This window comes from Idiotropiscis lumnitzeri, unplaced genomic scaffold, assembly GCF_059441095.1.
Source record: "Idiotropiscis lumnitzeri isolate Australia: NSW breed Sydney's pygmy pipehorse unplaced genomic scaffold, RoL_Ilum_1.0 HiC_scaffold_154, whole genome shotgun sequence".
Classification (NCBI taxonomy): Eukaryota; Metazoa; Chordata; class Actinopteri; order Syngnathiformes; family Syngnathidae; genus Idiotropiscis; species Idiotropiscis lumnitzeri.
The window spans coordinates 68,299-85,940 of NW_028283692.1; positions in this window are offsets into that span (position 1 = coordinate 68,299).

A 17,642-nucleotide genomic window follows, 5' to 3' on the forward strand; every position below is an offset into this window, starting at 1 on the left:
AGTGTAGAAAGGCATCCTGAAGCCTGGAAAGTCATTAATTTGATTGTCCAGTATTTCCTTCATGAGATATTGCAACACTTAGAAAAAGTGTACAGCGCCAGCAGACAATGAATTTTCAGCACTAAAAAAACGAAACTTCATTAACAGCTAAACCAAACGTTTCCAATGTAAATTTCCACATTTATAGAGTGTAAAAAGGCATCCTGAAGCCTGGGAAGTCATTAATTTGATTGTCCAGTATTTCCCTTATGAGATAATGCCTCACATAGCAAATGTGTACAGTGCGAGCTGAAAATGCATTTTCAGCACTAAAAAACCAAACTTTTATAACAGCTAAACCAAACGTTTCCAATGTAAATTTCCACCTTTATATAGTGTAAAAAGACATCCTGAAGCCTGGGCAGTCATTAATTTGATTGTCCAGTATTTCCCTTATGAGATAATGCCTCACATAGCAAATGTGTACAGCGCGAGCTGAAAATGCATTTACAGCACTAAAAAAACAAACTTTTATAACAGCTAAACTAAACGTTTCCAATGTAAATTTCCACCTTTATATAGTGTAAAAAGACATCCTGAAGCCTGGGCAGTCATTAATTTGATTGTCCAATATTTCCCTTATGAGATAATGCCTCTCATAGCAAATGTGTACAGCGCGAGCTGAAAATGCATTTACAGGACTAAAAACCCAAACTTTTATAACAGCTAAACCAAACGTTTCCAATGTAAATTTCCACCTTTATATAGTGTAGAAAGGCATCTTGAAGCCTGGAAAGTCATTAATTTGATTGTCCAGTATTTCCTTCATGAGATATTGCAAAACTTAGAAAAGGTGTACAGCGCCAGCAGACAATGAATTTTCAGCACTAAAAAAACGAAACTTCATTAACAGCTAAACCAAACGTTTCCAATGTAAATTTCCACATTTATAGAGTGTAAAAAGGCATCCTGAAGCCTGGGAAGTCATTAATTTGATTGTCCAGTATTTCCCTTATGAGATAATGCCTCACATAGCAAATGTGTACAGTGCGAGCTGAAAATGCATTTTCAGCACTAAAAAAACAAACTTTTATCACAGCTAAACCAAACGTTTCCAATGTAAATTTCCACCTTTATATAGTGTAAAAAGACATCCTGAAGCCTGGGCAGTCATTAATTCGATTGTCCAATATTTCCTTTATGAGATAATGCCTCTCATAGCAAATGTGTACAGCGCGAGCTGAAAATGCATTTACAGCACTAAAAAACCAAACTTTTATAACAGCTAAACCAAACGTTTCCAATGTAAATTTCCACCTTTATATAGTGTAAAAAGGCATCCTGAAGCCTGGGCAGTCATTAATTTGATTGTCCAATATTTCCCTTATGAGATAATGCCTCTCATAGCAAATGTGTACAGCGCGAGCTGAAAATGCATTTACAGCACTAAAAAAACAAACTTTTATAACAGCTAAACCAAACGTTTCCAATGTAAATTTCCACCTTTATATAGTGTAGAAAGGCATCCTGAAGCCTGGAAAGTCATTAATTTGATTGTCCAGTATTTCCTTCATGAGATAATGCCTCACATAGCAAATGTGTACAGTGCGAGCTGAAAATGCATTTTCAGCACTAAAAAAACAAACTTTTATAACAGCTAAAGCAAACGTTTCCAATGTAAATTCCACCTTTATATAGTGTAAAAAGACATCCTGAAGCCTGGGCAGTCATTAATTTGATTGTCCAATATTTCCCTTATGAGATAATGCCTCTCATAGCAAATGTGTACAGCGCGAGCTGAAAATGCATTTACAGCACTAAAAAACCAAACTTTTATAACAGCTAAACCAAACGTTTCCAATGTAAATTTCCACCTTTATATAGTGTAGAAAGGCATCCTGAAGCCTGGAAAGTCATTAATTTGATTGTCCAGTATTTCCTTCATGAGATATTGCAACACTTAGAAAAAGTGTACAGCGCCAGGAGACAATGAATTTTCAGCACTAAAAAACCGAAACTTCATTAACAGCTAAACTAAACGTTTCCAATGTAAATTCCCACCTTTATATAGTGTAAAAAGACATCCTGAAGCCTGGGCAGCCATTAATTTGATTGTCCAATATTTCCCTTATGAGATAATGCCTCTCATAGCAAATGTGTACAGCGCGAGCTGAAAATGCATTTACAGCACTAAAAAACCAAACTTTTATAACAGCTAAACCAAACGTTTCCAATGTAAATTTCCACCTTTATATAGTGTAAAAAGACATCCTGAAGCCTGGGCAGTCATTAATTTGATTGTCCAATATTTCCCTTATGAGATAATGCCTCTCATAGCAAATGTGTACAGCGCGAGCTGAAAATGCATTTACAGCACTAAAAAACCAAACTTTTATAACAGCTAAACCAAACGTTTCCAATGTAAATTTCTACCTTTATATAGTGTAGAAAGGCATCCTGAAGCCTGGAAAGTCATTAATTTGATTGTCCAGTATTTCCTTCATGAGATATTGCAACACTTAGAAAAAGTGTACAGCGCCAGCAGACAATGAATTTTCAGCACTAAAAAAACGAAACTTCATTAACAGCTAAACTAAACGTTTCCAATGTAAATTTCCACCTTTATATAGTGTAAAAAGACATCCTGAAGCCTGGGCAGTCATTAATTTGATTGTCCAATATTTCCCTTATGAGATAATGCCTCACATAGCAAATGTGTACAGCGCGAGCTGAAAATGCATTTACAGCACTAAAAAACCAAACTTTTATAACAGCTAAACCAAACGTTTCCAATGTAAATTTCCACATTTATATAGTGTAGAAAGGCATCCTGAAGCCTGGAAAGTCATTAATTTGATTGTCCAGTATTTCCTTCATGAGATATTGCAACACTTAGAAAAGTGTACAGCGCCAGCAGACAATGAATTTTCAGCACTAAAAAAACGAAACTTCATTAACAGCTAAACCAAACGTTTCCAATGTAAATTTCCACATTTATAGAGTGTAAAAGGGCATCCTGAAGCCTGGGAAGTCATTAATTTGATTGTCCAGTATTTCCCTTATGAGATAATGCCTCACCTAGCAAATGTGTACAGTGCGAGCTGAAAATGCATTTTCAGCACTAAAAAACCAAACTTTTATAACAGCTAAACCAAACGTTTCCAATGTAAATTTCCACCTTTATATAGTGTAAAAAGACATCCTGAAGCCTGGGCAGTCATTAATTTGATTGTCCAGTATTTCCCTTATGAGATAATGCCTCACATAGCAAATGTGTACAGCGCGAGCTGAAAATGCATTTACAGCACTAAAAAAACTAACTTTTATAACAGCTAAACTAAACGTTTCCAATGTAAATTTCCACCTTTATATAGTGTAAAAAGACATCCTGAAGCCTGGGCAGTCATTAATTTGATTGTCCAATATTTCCCTTATGAGATAATGCCTCTCATAGCAAATGTGTACAGCGCGAGCTGAAAATGCATTTACAGCACTAAAAAAACAAACTTTTATAACAGCTAAACCAAACGTTTCCAATGTAAATTTCCACCTTTATATAGTGTAGAAAGGCATCCTGAAGCCTGGAAAGTCATTAATTTGATTGTCCAGTATTTCCTTCATGAGATATTGCAACACTTAGAAAAAGTGTACAGCGCCAGCAGACAATGAATTTTCAGCACTAAAAAAACGAAACTTCATTAACAGCTAAACCAAACGTTTCCAATGTAAATTTCCACCTTTATATAGTGTAAAAAGACATCCTGAAGCCTGGGCAGTCATTAATTTGATTGTCCAGTATTTCCCTTATGAGATAATGCCTCACATAGCAAATGTGTACAGTGCGAGCTGAAAATGCATTTTCAGCACTAAAAAAACCAAACTTTTATAACAGCTAAACCAAACGTTTCCAATGTAAATTTCCACCTTTATATAGTGTAAAAAGACATCCTGGAGCCTGGGCAGTCATTAATTTGATTGTCCACTATTTCCCTTATGAGATAATGCCTCTCATAGCAAATGTGTACAGCGCGAGCTGAAAATGCATTTACAGCACTAAAAAAACAAACTTTTATAACAGCTAAACCAAACGTTTCCAATGTACATTTCCACCTTTATATAGTGTAGAAAGGCATCCTGAAGCCTGGAAAGTCATTAATTTGATTGTCCAGTATTTCCTTCATGAGATATTGCAACACTTAGAAAAAGTGTACAGCGCCAGCAGACAATGAATTTTCAGCACTAAAAAAACGAAACTTCATTAACAGCTAAACCAAACGTTTGCAATGTAAATTTCCACATTTATAGAGTGTAAAAAGGCATCCTGAAGCCTGGGAAGTCATTAATTTGATTGTCCAGTATTTCCCTTATGAGATAATGCCTCACATAGCAAATGTGTACAGTGCGAGCTGAAAATGCATTTACAGCACTAAAAAACCAAACTTATATAACAGCTAAACCAAACGTTTCCAATGTAAATTTCCACCTTTATCTAGTGTAGAAAGGCATCCTGAAGCCTGGAAAGTCATTGATTTGATTGTCCAGTAATTCCTTCATGAGATATTGCAACACTTAGAAAAAGTGTACAGCGCCAGCAGACAATGAATTTTCAGCACTAAAAAAAACGAAACTTCATTAACAGCTAAACTAAACGTTTCCAATGTAAATTTCCACCTTTATATAGAGTAAAAAGACATCCTGAAGCCTGGGCAGCCATTAATTTGATTGTCCAATATCTCCCTTATGAGATAATGCCTCTCATAGCAAATGTGTACAGCGCGAGCTGAAAATGCATTTATAGCACTAAAAAACCAAACTTTTATAACAGCTAAACCAAACGTTTCCAATGTAAATTTCCACCTTTATATAGTGTAAAAAGACATCCTGAAGCCTGGGCAGTCATTAATTTGATTGTCCAATATTTCCCTTATGAGATAATGCCTCTCATAGCAAATGTGTACAGCGCGAGCTGAAAATGCATTTACAGCACTAAAAAAACAAACTTTTATAACAGCTAAACCAAACGTTTCCAATGTAAATTTCCACATTTATATAGTGTAGAAAGGCATCCTGAAGCCTGGAAAGTCATTAATTTGATTGTCCAGTATTTCCTTCATGAGATATTGCAACACTTAGAAAAAGTGTACAGCGCCAGCAGACAATGAATTTTCAGCACTAAAAAAACGAAACTTCATTAACAGCTAAACCAAACGTTTCCAATGTAAATTTCCACATTTATAGAGTGTAAAAAGGCATCCTGAAGCCTGGGAAGTCATTAATTTGATTGTCCAGTATTTCCCTTATGAGATAATGCCTCACATAGCAAATGTGTACAGTGCGAGCTGAAAATGCATTTTCAGCACTAAAAAAACAAACTTTTATAACAGCTAAACCAAACGTTTCCAATGTAAATTTCCACCTTTATATAGTGTAAAAAGACATCCTGAAGCCTGGGCAGTCATTAATTTGATTGTCCAATATTTCCCTTATGAGATAATGCAACACTTAGAAAAAGTGTACAGCGCCAGGAGACAATGTATTTTCAGCACTAAAAAACCGAAACTTCATTAACAGCTAAACTAAACGTTTCCAATGTAAATTTCCACCTTTATATAGTGTAAAAAGACATCCTGAAGCCTGGGCAGCCATTAATTTGATTGTCCAATATTTCCCTTATGAGATAATGCCTCTCATAGCAAATGTGTACAGCGCGAGCTGAAAATGCATTTACAGCACTAAAAAAACAAACTTTTATAACAGCTAAACCAAACGTTTCCAATGTAAATTTCCACCTTTATATAGTGTAAAAAGACATCCTGAAGCCTGGGCAGTCATTAATTTGATTGTCCAATATTTCCCTTATGAGATAATGCCTCTCATAGCAAATGTGTACAGCGCGAGCTGAAAATGCATTTACAGCACTAAAAAACCAAACTTTTATAACAGCTAAACCAAACGTTTCCAATGTAAATTTCTACCTTTATATAGTGTAGAAAGGCATCCTGAAGCCTGGAAAGTCATTAATTTGATTGTCCAGTATTTCCTTCATGAGATATTGCAACACTTAGAAAAAGTGTACAGCGCCAGCAGACAATGACTTTTCAGCACTAAAAAAACGAAACTTCATTAACAGCTAAACCAAACGTTTCCAATGTAAATTTCCACATTTATAGAGTGTAAAAAGGCATCCTGAAGCCTGGGAAGTCATTAGTTTGATTGTCCAGTATTTCCCTTATGAGATAATGCCTCACATAGCAAATGTGTACAGTGCGAGCTGAAAATGCATTTTCAGCACTAAAAAACCAAACTTTTATAACAGCTAAACCAAACGTTTCCAATGTAAATTTCCACCTTTATATAGTGTAAAAAGACATCCTGAAGCCTGGGCAGTCATTAATTTGATTGTCCAGTATTTCCCTTATGAGATAATGACTCACATAGCAAATGTGTACAGCGCGAGCTGAAAATGCATTTACAGCACTAAAAAAACAAACTTTTATAACAGCTAAACTAAACGTTTCCAATGTAAATTTCCACCTTTATATAGTGTAAAAAGACATCCTGAAGCCTGGGCAGTCATTAATTTGATTGTCCAATATTTCCCTTATGAGATAATGCCTCTCATAGCAAATGTGTACAGCGCGAGCTGAAAATGCATTTACAGGACTAAAAACCCAAACTTTTATAACAGCTAAACCAAACGTTTCCAATGTAAATTTCCACCTTTATATAGTGTAGAAAGGCATCTTGAAGCCTGGAAAGTCATTAATTTGATTGTCCAGTATTTCCTTCATGAGATATTGCAACACTTAGAAAAGGTGTACAGCGCCAGCAGACAATGAATTTTCAGCACTAAAAAACGAAACTTCATTAACAGCTAAACCAAACGTTTCCAATGTAAATTTCCACATTTATAGAGTGTAAAAAGGCATCCTGAAGCCTGGGAAGTCATTAATTTGATTGTCCAGTATTTCCCTTATGAGATAATGCCTCACATAGCAAATGTGTACAGCGCGAGCTGAAAATGCATTTACAGCACTAAAAAACCAAACTTTTAGAACAGCTAAACCAAACGTTTCCAATGTAAATTTCCACCTTTATATAGTGTAAAAAGACATCCTGAAGCCTGGGCAGTCATTAATTCGATTGTCCAATATTTCCTTTATGAGATAATGCCTCTCATAGCAAATGTGTACAGCGCGAGCTGAAAATGCATTTACAGCACTAAAAAACCAAACTTTTATAACAGCTAAACCAAACGTTTCCAATGTAAATTTCCACCTTTATATAGTGTAAAAAGGCATCCTGAAGCCTGGAAAGTCATTAATTTGATTGTCCAGTATTTCCTTCATGAAATAATGCCTCACATAGCAAATGTGTACAGTGCGAGCTGAAAATGCATTTTCAGCACTAAAAAACCAAACTTTTATAACAGCTAAAGCAAACGTTTCCAATGTAAATTCCACCTTTATATAGTGTAAAAAGAAATCCTGAAGCCTGGGCAGTCATTAATTTGATTGTCCAATATTTCCCTTATGAGATAATGCCTCTCATAGCAAATGTGTACAGCGCGAGCTGAAAATGCATTTACAGCACTAAAAAACCAAACTTTTATAACAGCTAAACCAAACGTTTCCAATGTAAATTTCCACCTTTATATAGTGTAAAAAGACATCCTGAAGCCTGGGCAGTCATTAATTTGATTGTCCAATATTTCCCTTATGAGATAATGCCTCTCATAGCAAATGTGTACAGCGCGAGCTGAAAATGCATTTACAGCACTAAAAAACCAAACTTTTATAACAGCTAAACCAAACGTTTCCAATGTAAATTTCTACCTTTATATAGTGTAGAAAGGCATCCTGAAGCCTGGAAAGTCATTAATTTGATTGTCCAGTATTTCCTTCATGAGATATTGCAACACTTAGAAAAAGTGTACAGCGCCAGCAGACAATGAATTTTCAGCACTAAAAAAACGAAACTTCATTAACAGCTAAACCAAACGTTTCCAATGTAAATTTCCACATTTATAGAGTGTAAAAAGGCATCCTGAAGCCTGGGAAGTCATTAATTTGATTGTCCAGTATTTCCCTTATGAGATAATGCCTCACATAGCAAATGTGTACAGTGCGAGCTGAAAATGCATTTACAGCACTAAAAAACCAAACTTATATAACAGCTAAACCAAACGTTTCCAATGTAAATTTCCACCTTTATCTAGTGTAGAAAGGCATCCTGAAGCCTGGAAAGTCATTGATTTGATTGTCCAGTATTTCCTTCATGAGATATTGCAACACTTAGAAAAAGTGTACAGCGCCAGCAGACAATGAATTTTCAGCACTAAAAAAACGAAACTTCATTAACAGCTAAACTAAACGTTTCCAATGTAAATTTCCACCTTTATATAGTGTAAAAAGACATCCTGAAGCCTGGGCAGTCATTAATTTGATTGTCCAATATTTCCCTTATGAGATAATGCCTCTCATAGCAAATGTGTACAGCGCGAGCTGAAAATGCATTTACAGCACTAAAAAACCAAACTTTTATAACAGCTAAACCAAACGTTTCCAATGTAAATTTCCACATTTATATAGTGTAGAAAGGCATCCTGAAGCCTGGAAAGTCATTAATTTGATTGTCCAGTATTTCCTTCATGAGATATTGCAACACTTAGAAAAAGTGTACAGCGCCAGCAGACAATGAATTTTCAGCACTAAAAAAACGAAACTTCATTAACAGCTAAACCAAACGTTTCCAATGTAAATTTCCACATTTATAGAGTGTAAAAGGGCATCCTGAAGCCTGGGAAGTCATTAATTTGATTGTCCAGTATTTCCCTTATGAGATAATGCCTCACATAGCAAATGTGTACAGTGCGAGCTGAAAATGCATTTTCAGCACTAAAAAACCAAACTTTTATAACAGCTAAACCAAACGTTTCCAATGTAAATTTCCACCTTTATATAGTGTAAAAAGACATCCTGAAGCCTGGGCAGTCATTAATTTGATTGTCCAGTATTTCCCTTATGAGATAATGCCTCACATAGCAAACGTGTACAGCGCGAGCTGAAAATGCATTTACAGCACTAAAAAAACAAACTTTTATAACAGCTAAACTAAAAGTTTCCAATGTAAATTTCCACCTTTATATAGTGTAAAAAGACATCCTGAAGCCTGGGCAGTCATTAATTTGATTGTCCAATATTTCCCTTATGAGATAATGCCTCTCATAGCAAATGTGTACAGCGCGAGCTGAAAATGCATTTACAGCACTAAAAAAACAAACTTTTATAACAGCTAAACCAAACGTTTCCAATGTAAATTTCCACCTTTATATAGTGTAGAAAGGCATCCTGAAGCCTGGAAAGTCATTAATTTGATTGTCCAGTATTTCCTTCATGAGATATTGCAACACTTAGAAAAAGTGTACAGCGCCAGCAGACAATGAATTTTCAGCACTAAAAAAACGAAACTTCATTAACAGCTAAACCAAACGTTTCCAATGTAAATTTCCACCTTTATATAGTGTAAAAAGACATCCTGAAGCCTGGGCAGTCATTAATTTGATTGTCCAGTATTTCCCTTATGAGATAATGCCTCACATAGCAAATGTGTACAGTGCGAGCTGAAAATGCATTTACAGCACTAAAAAACCAAACTTATATAACAGCTAAACCAAACGTTTCCAATGTAAATTTCCACCTTTATCTAGTGTAGAAAGGCATCCTGAAGCCTGGAAAGTCATTGATTTGATTGTCCAGTATTTCCTTCATGAGATATTGCAACACTTAGAAAAAGTGTACAGCGCCAGCAGACAATGAATTTTCAGCACTAAAAAAAACGAAACTTCATTAACAGCTAAACTAAACGTTTCCAATGTAAATTTCCACCTTTATATAGAGTAAAAAGACATCCTGAAGCCTGGGCAGCCATTAATTTGATTGTCCAATATTTCCCTTATGAGATAATGCCTCTCATAGCAAATGTGTACAGCGCGAGCTGAAAATGCATTTACAGCACTAAAAAACCAAACTTTTATAACAGCTAAACCAAACGTTTCCAATGTAAATGTCCACCTTTATATAGTGTAAAAAGACATCCTGAAGCCTGGGCAGTCATTAATTTGATTGTCCAATATTTCCCTTATGAGATAATGCCTCTCATAGCAAATGTGTACAGCGCGAGCTGAAAATGCATTTACAGCACTAAAAAACCAAACTTTTATAACAGCTAAACCAAACGTTTCCAATGTAAATTTCCACCTTTATATAGTGTAAAAAGACATCCTGAAGCCTGGGCAGTCATTAATTTGATTGTCCAATATTTCCCTTATGAGATAATGCCTCTCATAGCAAATGTGTACAGCGCGAGCTGAAAATGCATTTACAGCACTAAAAAACCAAACTTTTATAACAGCTAAACCAAACGTTTCCAATGTAAATTTCCACATTTATATAGTGTAGAAAGGCATCCTGAAGCCTGGAAAGTCATTAATTTGATTGTCCAGTATTTCCTTCATGAGATATTGCAACACTTAGAAAAAGTGTACAGCACCAGCAGACAATGAATTTTCAGCACTAAAAAAACGAAACTTCATTAACAGCTAAACCAAACGTTTCCAATGTAAATTTCCACATTTATAGAGTGTAAAAGGGCATCCTGAAGCCTGGGAAGTCATTAATTTGATTGTCCAGTATTTCCCTTATGAGATAATGCCTCACATAGCAAATGTGTACAGTGCGAGCTGAAAATGCATTTTCAGCACTAAAAAACCAAACTTTTATAACAGCTAAACCAAACGTTTCCAATGTAAATTTCCACCTTTATATAGTGTAAAAAGACATCCTGAAGCCTGGGCAGTCATTAATTTGATTGTCCAATATTTCCCTTATGAGATAATGCCTCTCATAGCAAATGTGTACAGCGCGAGCTGAAAATGCATTTACAGCACTAAAAAAACAAACTTTTATAACAGCTAAACCAAACGTTTCCAATGTAAATTTCCACCTTTATATAGTGTAGAAAGGCATCCTGAAGCCTGGAAAGTCATTAATTTGATTGTCCAGTATTTCCTTCATGAGATATTGCAACACTTAGAAAAAGTGTACAGCGCCAGCAGACAATGAATTTTCAGCACTAAAAAAACGAAACTTCATTAACAGCTAAACCAAACGTTTCCAATGTAAATTTCCACATTTATATAGTGTAAAAAGACATCCTGAAGCCTGGGCAGCCATTAATTTGATTGTCCAATATTTCCCTTATGAGATAATGCCTCTCATAGCAAATGTGTACAGCGCGAGCTGAAAATGCATTTACAGCACTAAAAAACGAAACTTTTATAACAGCTAAACCAAACGTTTCCAATGTAAATTTCCACCTTTATATAGTGTAAAAAGACATCCTGAAGCCTGGGCAGTCATTAATTTGATTGTCCAATATTTCCCTTATGAGATAATGCCTCTCATAGCAAATGTGTACAGCGCGAGCTGAAAATGCATTTACAGCACTAAAAAACCAAACTTTTATAACAGCTAAACCAAACGTTTCCAATGTAAATTTCTACCTTTATATAGTGTAGAAAGGCATCCTGAAGCCTGGAAAGTCATTAATTTGATTGTCCAGTATTTCCTTCATGAGATATTGCAACACTTAGAAAAAGTGTACAGCGCCAGCAGACAATGAATTTTCAGCACTAAAAAAACGAAACTTCATTAACAGCTAAACTAAACGTTTCCAATGTAAATTTCCACCTTTATATAGTGTAAAAAGACATCCTGAAGCCTGGGCAGTCATTAATTTGATTGTCCAATATTTCCCTTATGATATAATGCCTCTCATAGCAAATGTGTACAGCGCGAGCTGAAAATGCATTTACAGCACTAAAAAACCAAACTTTTATAACAGCTAAACCAAACGTTTCCAATGTAAATTTCCACCTTTATATAGTGTAGAAAGGCATCCTGAAGCCTGGAAAGTCATTAATTTGATTGTCCAGTATTTCCTTCATGAGATATTGCAACACTTAGAAAAAGTGTACAGCGCCAGCAGACAATGAATTTTCAGCACTAAAAAAACGAAACTTCATTAACAGCTAAACCAAACGTTTCCAATGTAAATTTCCACATTTATAGAGTGTAAAAAGGCATCCTGAAGCCTGGGAAGTCATTAATTTGATTGTCCAGTATTTCCCTTATGAGATAATGCCTCACATAGCAAATGTGTACAGTGCGAGCTGAAAATGCATTTTCAGCACTAAAAAACCAAACTTTTATAACAGCTAAACCAAACGTTTCCAATGTAAATTTCCACCTTTATATAGTGTAAAAAGACATCCTGAAGCCTGGGCAGTCATTAATTTGATTGTCCAGTATTTCCCTTATGAGATAATGCCTCACATAGCAAATGTGTACAGCGCGAGCTGAAAATGCATTTACAGCACTAAAAAAACAAACTTTTATAACAGCTAAACTAAACGTTTCCAATGTAAATTTCCACCTTTATATAGTGTAAAAAGACATCCTGAAGCCTGGGCAGTCATTAATTTGATTGTCCAATATTTCCCTTATGAGATAATGCCTCTCATAGCAAATGTGTACAGCGCGAGCTGAAAATGCATTTACAGGACTAAAAACCCAAACTTTTATAACAGCTAAACCAAACGTTTCCAATGTAAATTTCCACCTTTATATAGTGTAGAAAGGCATCTTGAAGCCTGGAAAGTCATTAATTTGATTGTCCAGTATTTCCTTCATGAGATATTGCAACACTTAGAAAAGGTGTACAGCGCCAGCAGACAATGAATTTTCAGCACTAAAAAAACGAAACTTCATTAACAGCTAAACCAAACGTTTCCAATGTAAATTTCCACATTTATAGAGTGTAAAAAGGCATCCTGAAGCCTGGGAAGTCATTAATTTGATTGTCCAGTATTTCCCTTATGAGATAATGCCTCACATAGCAAATGTGTACAGTGCGAGCTGAAAATGCATTTTCAGCACTAAAAAAACAAACTTTTATCACAGCTAAACCAAACGTTTCCAATGTAAATGTCCACCTTTATATAGTGTAAAAAGACATCCTGAAGCCTGGGCAGTCATTAATTCGATTGTCCAATATTTCCTTTATGAGATAATGCCTCTCATAGCAAATGTGTACAGCGCGAGCTGAAAATGCATTTACAGCACTAAAAAACCAAACTTTTATAACAGCTAAACCAAACGTTTCCAATGTAAATTTCCACCTTTATATAGTGTAAAAAGGCATCCTGAAGCCTGGGCAGTCATTAATTTGATTGTCCAATATTTCCCTTATGAGATAATGCCTCTCATAGCAAATGTGTACAGCGCGAGCTGAAAATGCATTTACAGCACTAAAAAAACAAACTTTTATAACAGCTAAACCAAACGTTTCCAATGTAAATTTCCACCTTTATATAGTGTAGAAAGGCATCCTGAAGCCTGGAAAGTCATTAATTTGATTGTCCAGTATTTCCTTCATGAGATAATGCCTCACATAGCAAATGTGTACAGTGCGAGCTGAAAATGCATTTTCAGCACTAAAAAAACAAACTTTTATAACAGCTAAAGCAAACGTTTCCAATGTAAATTCCACCTTTATATAGTGTAAAAAGACATCCTGAAGCCTGGGCAGTCATTAATTTGATTGTCCAATATTTCCCTTATGAGATAATGCCTCTCATAGCAAATGTGTACAGCGCGAGCTGAAAATGCATTTACAGCACTAAAAAACCAAACTTTTATAACAGCTAAACCAAACGTTTCCAATGTAAATTTCCACCTTTATATAGTGTAGAAAGGCATCCTGAAGCCTGGAAAGTCATTAATTTGATTGTCCAGTATTTCCTTCATGAGATATTGCAACACTTAGAAAAAGTGTACAGCGCCAGGAGACAATGAATTTTCAGCACTAAAAAACCGAAACTTCATTAACAGCTAAACTAAACGTTTCCAATGTAAATTCCCACCTTTATATAGTGTAAAAAGACATCCTGAAGCCTGGGCAGCCATTAATTTGATTGTCCAATATTTCCCTTATGAGATAATGCCTCTCATAGCAAATGTGTACAGCGCGAGCTGAAAATGCATTTACAGCACTAAAAAACCAAACTTTTATAACAGCTAAACCAAACGTTTCCAATGTAAATTTCCACCTTTATATAGTGTAAAAAGACATCCTGAAGCCTGGGCAGTCATTAATTTGATTGTCCAATATTTCCCTTATGAGATAATGCCTCTCATAGCAAATGTGTACAGCGCGAGCTGAAAATGCATTTACAGCACTAAAAAACCAAACTTTTATAACAGCTAAACCAAACGTTTCCAATGTAAATTTCTACCTTTATATAGTGTAGAAAGGCATCCTGAAGCCTGGAAAGTCATTAATTTGATTGTCCAGTATTTCCTTCATGAGATATTGCAACACTTAGAAAAAGTGTACAGCGCCAGCAGACAATGAATTTTCAGCACTAAAAAAACGAAACTTCATTAACAGCTAAACTAAACGTTTCCAATGTAAATTTCCACCTTTATATAGTGTAAAAAGACATCCTGAAGCCTGGGCAGTCATTAATTTGATTGTCCAATATTTCCCTTATGAGATAATGCCTCACATAGCAAATGTGTACAGCGCGAGCTGAAAATGCATTTACAGCACTAAAAAACCAAACTTTTATAACAGCAAAACCAAACGTTTCCAATGTAAATTTCCACATTTATATAGTGTAGAAAGGCATCCTGAAGCCTGGAAAGTCATTAATTTGATTGTCCAGTATTTCCTTCATGAGATATTGCAACACTTAGAAAAGTGTACAGCGCCAGCAGACAATGAATTTTCAGCACTAAAAAAACGAAACTTCATTAACAGCTAAACCAAACGTTTCCAATGTAAATTTCCACATTTATAGAGTGTAAAAGGGCATCCTGAAGCCTGGGAAGTCATTAATTTGATTGTCCAGTATTTCCCTTATGAGATAATGCCTCACCTAGCAAATGTGTACAGTGCGAGCTGAAAATGCATTTTCAGCACTAAAAAACCAAACTTTTATAACAGCTAAACCAAACGTTTCCAATGTAAATTTCCACCTTTATATAGTGTAAAAAGACATCCTGAAGCCTGGGCAGTCATTAATTTGATTGTCCAGTATTTCCCTTATGAGATAATGCCTCACATAGCAAATGTGTACAGCGCGAGCTGAAAATGCATTTACAGCACTAAAAAAACTAACTTTTATAACAGCTAAACTAAACGTTTCCAATGTAAATTTCCACCTTTATATAGTGTAAAAAGACATCCTGAAGCCTGGGCAGTCATTAATTTGATTGTCCAATATTTCCCTTATGAGATAATGCCTCTCATAGCAAATGTGTACAGCGCGAGCTGAAAATGCATTTACAGCACTAAAAAAACAAACTTTTATAACAGCTAAACCAAACGTTTCCAATGTAAATTTCCACCTTTATATAGTGTAGAAAGGCATCCTGAAGCCTGGAAAGTCATTAATTTGATTGTCCAGTATTTCCTTCATGAGATATTGCAACACTTAGAAAAAGTGTACAGCGCCAGCAGACAATGAATTTTCAGCACTAAAAAAACGAAACTTCATTAACAGCTAAACCAAACGTTTCCAATGTAAATTTCCACCTTTATATAGTGTAAAAAGACATCCTGAAGCCTGGGCAGTCATTAATTTGATTGTCCAGTATTTCCCTTATGAGATAATGCCTCACATAGCAAATGTGTACAGTGCGAGCTGAAAATGCATTTTCAGCACTAAAAAAACCAAACTTTTATAACAGCTAAACCAAACGTTTCAAATGTAAATTTCCACCTTTATATAGTGTAAAAAGACATCCTGGAGCCTGGGCAGTCATTAATTTGATTGTCCACTATTTCCCTTATGAGATAATGCCTCTCATAGCAAATGTGTACAGCGCGAGCTGAAAATGCATTTACAGCACTAAAAAAACAAACTTTTATAACAGCTAAACCAAACGTTTCCAATGTACATTTCCACCTTTATATAGTGTAGAAAGGCATCCTGAAGCCTGGAAAGTCATTAATTTGATTGTCCAGTATTTCCTTCATGAGATATTGCAACACTTAGAAAAAGTGTACAGCGCCAGCAGACAATGAATTTTCAGCACTAAAAAAACGAAACTTCATTAACAGCTAAACCAAACGTTTGCAATGTAAATTTCCACATTTATAGAGTGTAAAAAGGCATCCTGAAGCCTGGGAAGTCATTAATTTGATTGTCCAGTATTTCCCTTATGAGATAATGCCTCACATAGCAAATGTGTACAGTGCGAGCTGAAAATGCATTTACAGCACTAAAAAACCAAACTTATATAACAGCTAAACCAAACGTTTCCAATGTAAATTTCCACCTTTATCTAGTGTAGAAAGGCATCCTGAAGCCTGGAAAGTCATTGATTTGATTGTCCAGTAATTCCTTCATGAGATATTGCAACACTTAGAAAAAGTGTACAGCGCCAGCAGACAATGAATTTTCAGCACTAAAAAAAACGAAACTTCATTAACAGCTAAACTAAACGTTTCCAATGTAAATTTCCACCTTTATATAGAGTAAAAAGACATCCTGAAGCCTGGGCAGCCATTAATTTGATTGTCCAATATCTCCCTTATGAGATAATGCCTCTCATAGCAAATGTGTACAGCGCGAGCTGAAAATGCATTTATAGCACTAAAAAACCAAACTTTTATAACAGCTAAACCAAACGTTTCCAATGTAAATTTCCACCTTTATATAGTGTAAAAAGACATCCTGAAGCCTGGGCAGTCATTAATTTGATTGTCCAATATTTCCCTTATGAGATAATGCCTCTCATAGCAAATGTGTACAGCGCGAGCTGAAAATGCATTTACAGCACTAAAAAAACAAACTTTTATAACAGCTAAACCAAACGTTTCCAATGTAAATTTCCACATTTATATAGTGTAGAAAGGCATCCTGAAGCCTGGAAAGTCATTAATTTGATTGTCCAGTATTTCCTTCATGAGATATTGCAACACTTAGAAAAAGTGTACAGCGCCAGCAGACAATGAATTTTCAGCACTAAAAAAACGAAACTTCATTAACAGCTAAACCAAACGTTTCCAATGTAAATTTCCACATTTATAGAGTGTAAAAAGGCATCCTGAAGCCTGGGAAGTCATTAATTTGATTGTCCAGTATTTCCCTTATGAGATAATGCCTCACATAGCAAATGTGTACAGTGCGAGCTGAAAATGCATTTTCAGCACTAAAAAAACAAACTTTTATAACAGCTAAACCAAACGTTTCCAATGTAAATTTCCACCTTTATATAGTGTAAAAAGACATCCTGAAGCCTGGGCAGTCATTAATTTGATTGTCCAATATTTCCCTTATGAGATAATGCAACACTTAGAAAAAGTGTACAGCGCCAGGAGACAATGTATTTTCAGCACTAAAAAACCGAAACTTCATTAACAGCTAAACTAAACGTTTCCAATGTAAATTTCCACCTTTATATAGTGTAAAAAGACATCCTGAAGCCTGGGCAGCCATTAATTTGATTGTCCAATATTTCCCTTATGAGATAATGCCTCTCATAGCAAATGTGTACAGCGCGAGCTGAAAATGCATTTACAGCACTAAAAAA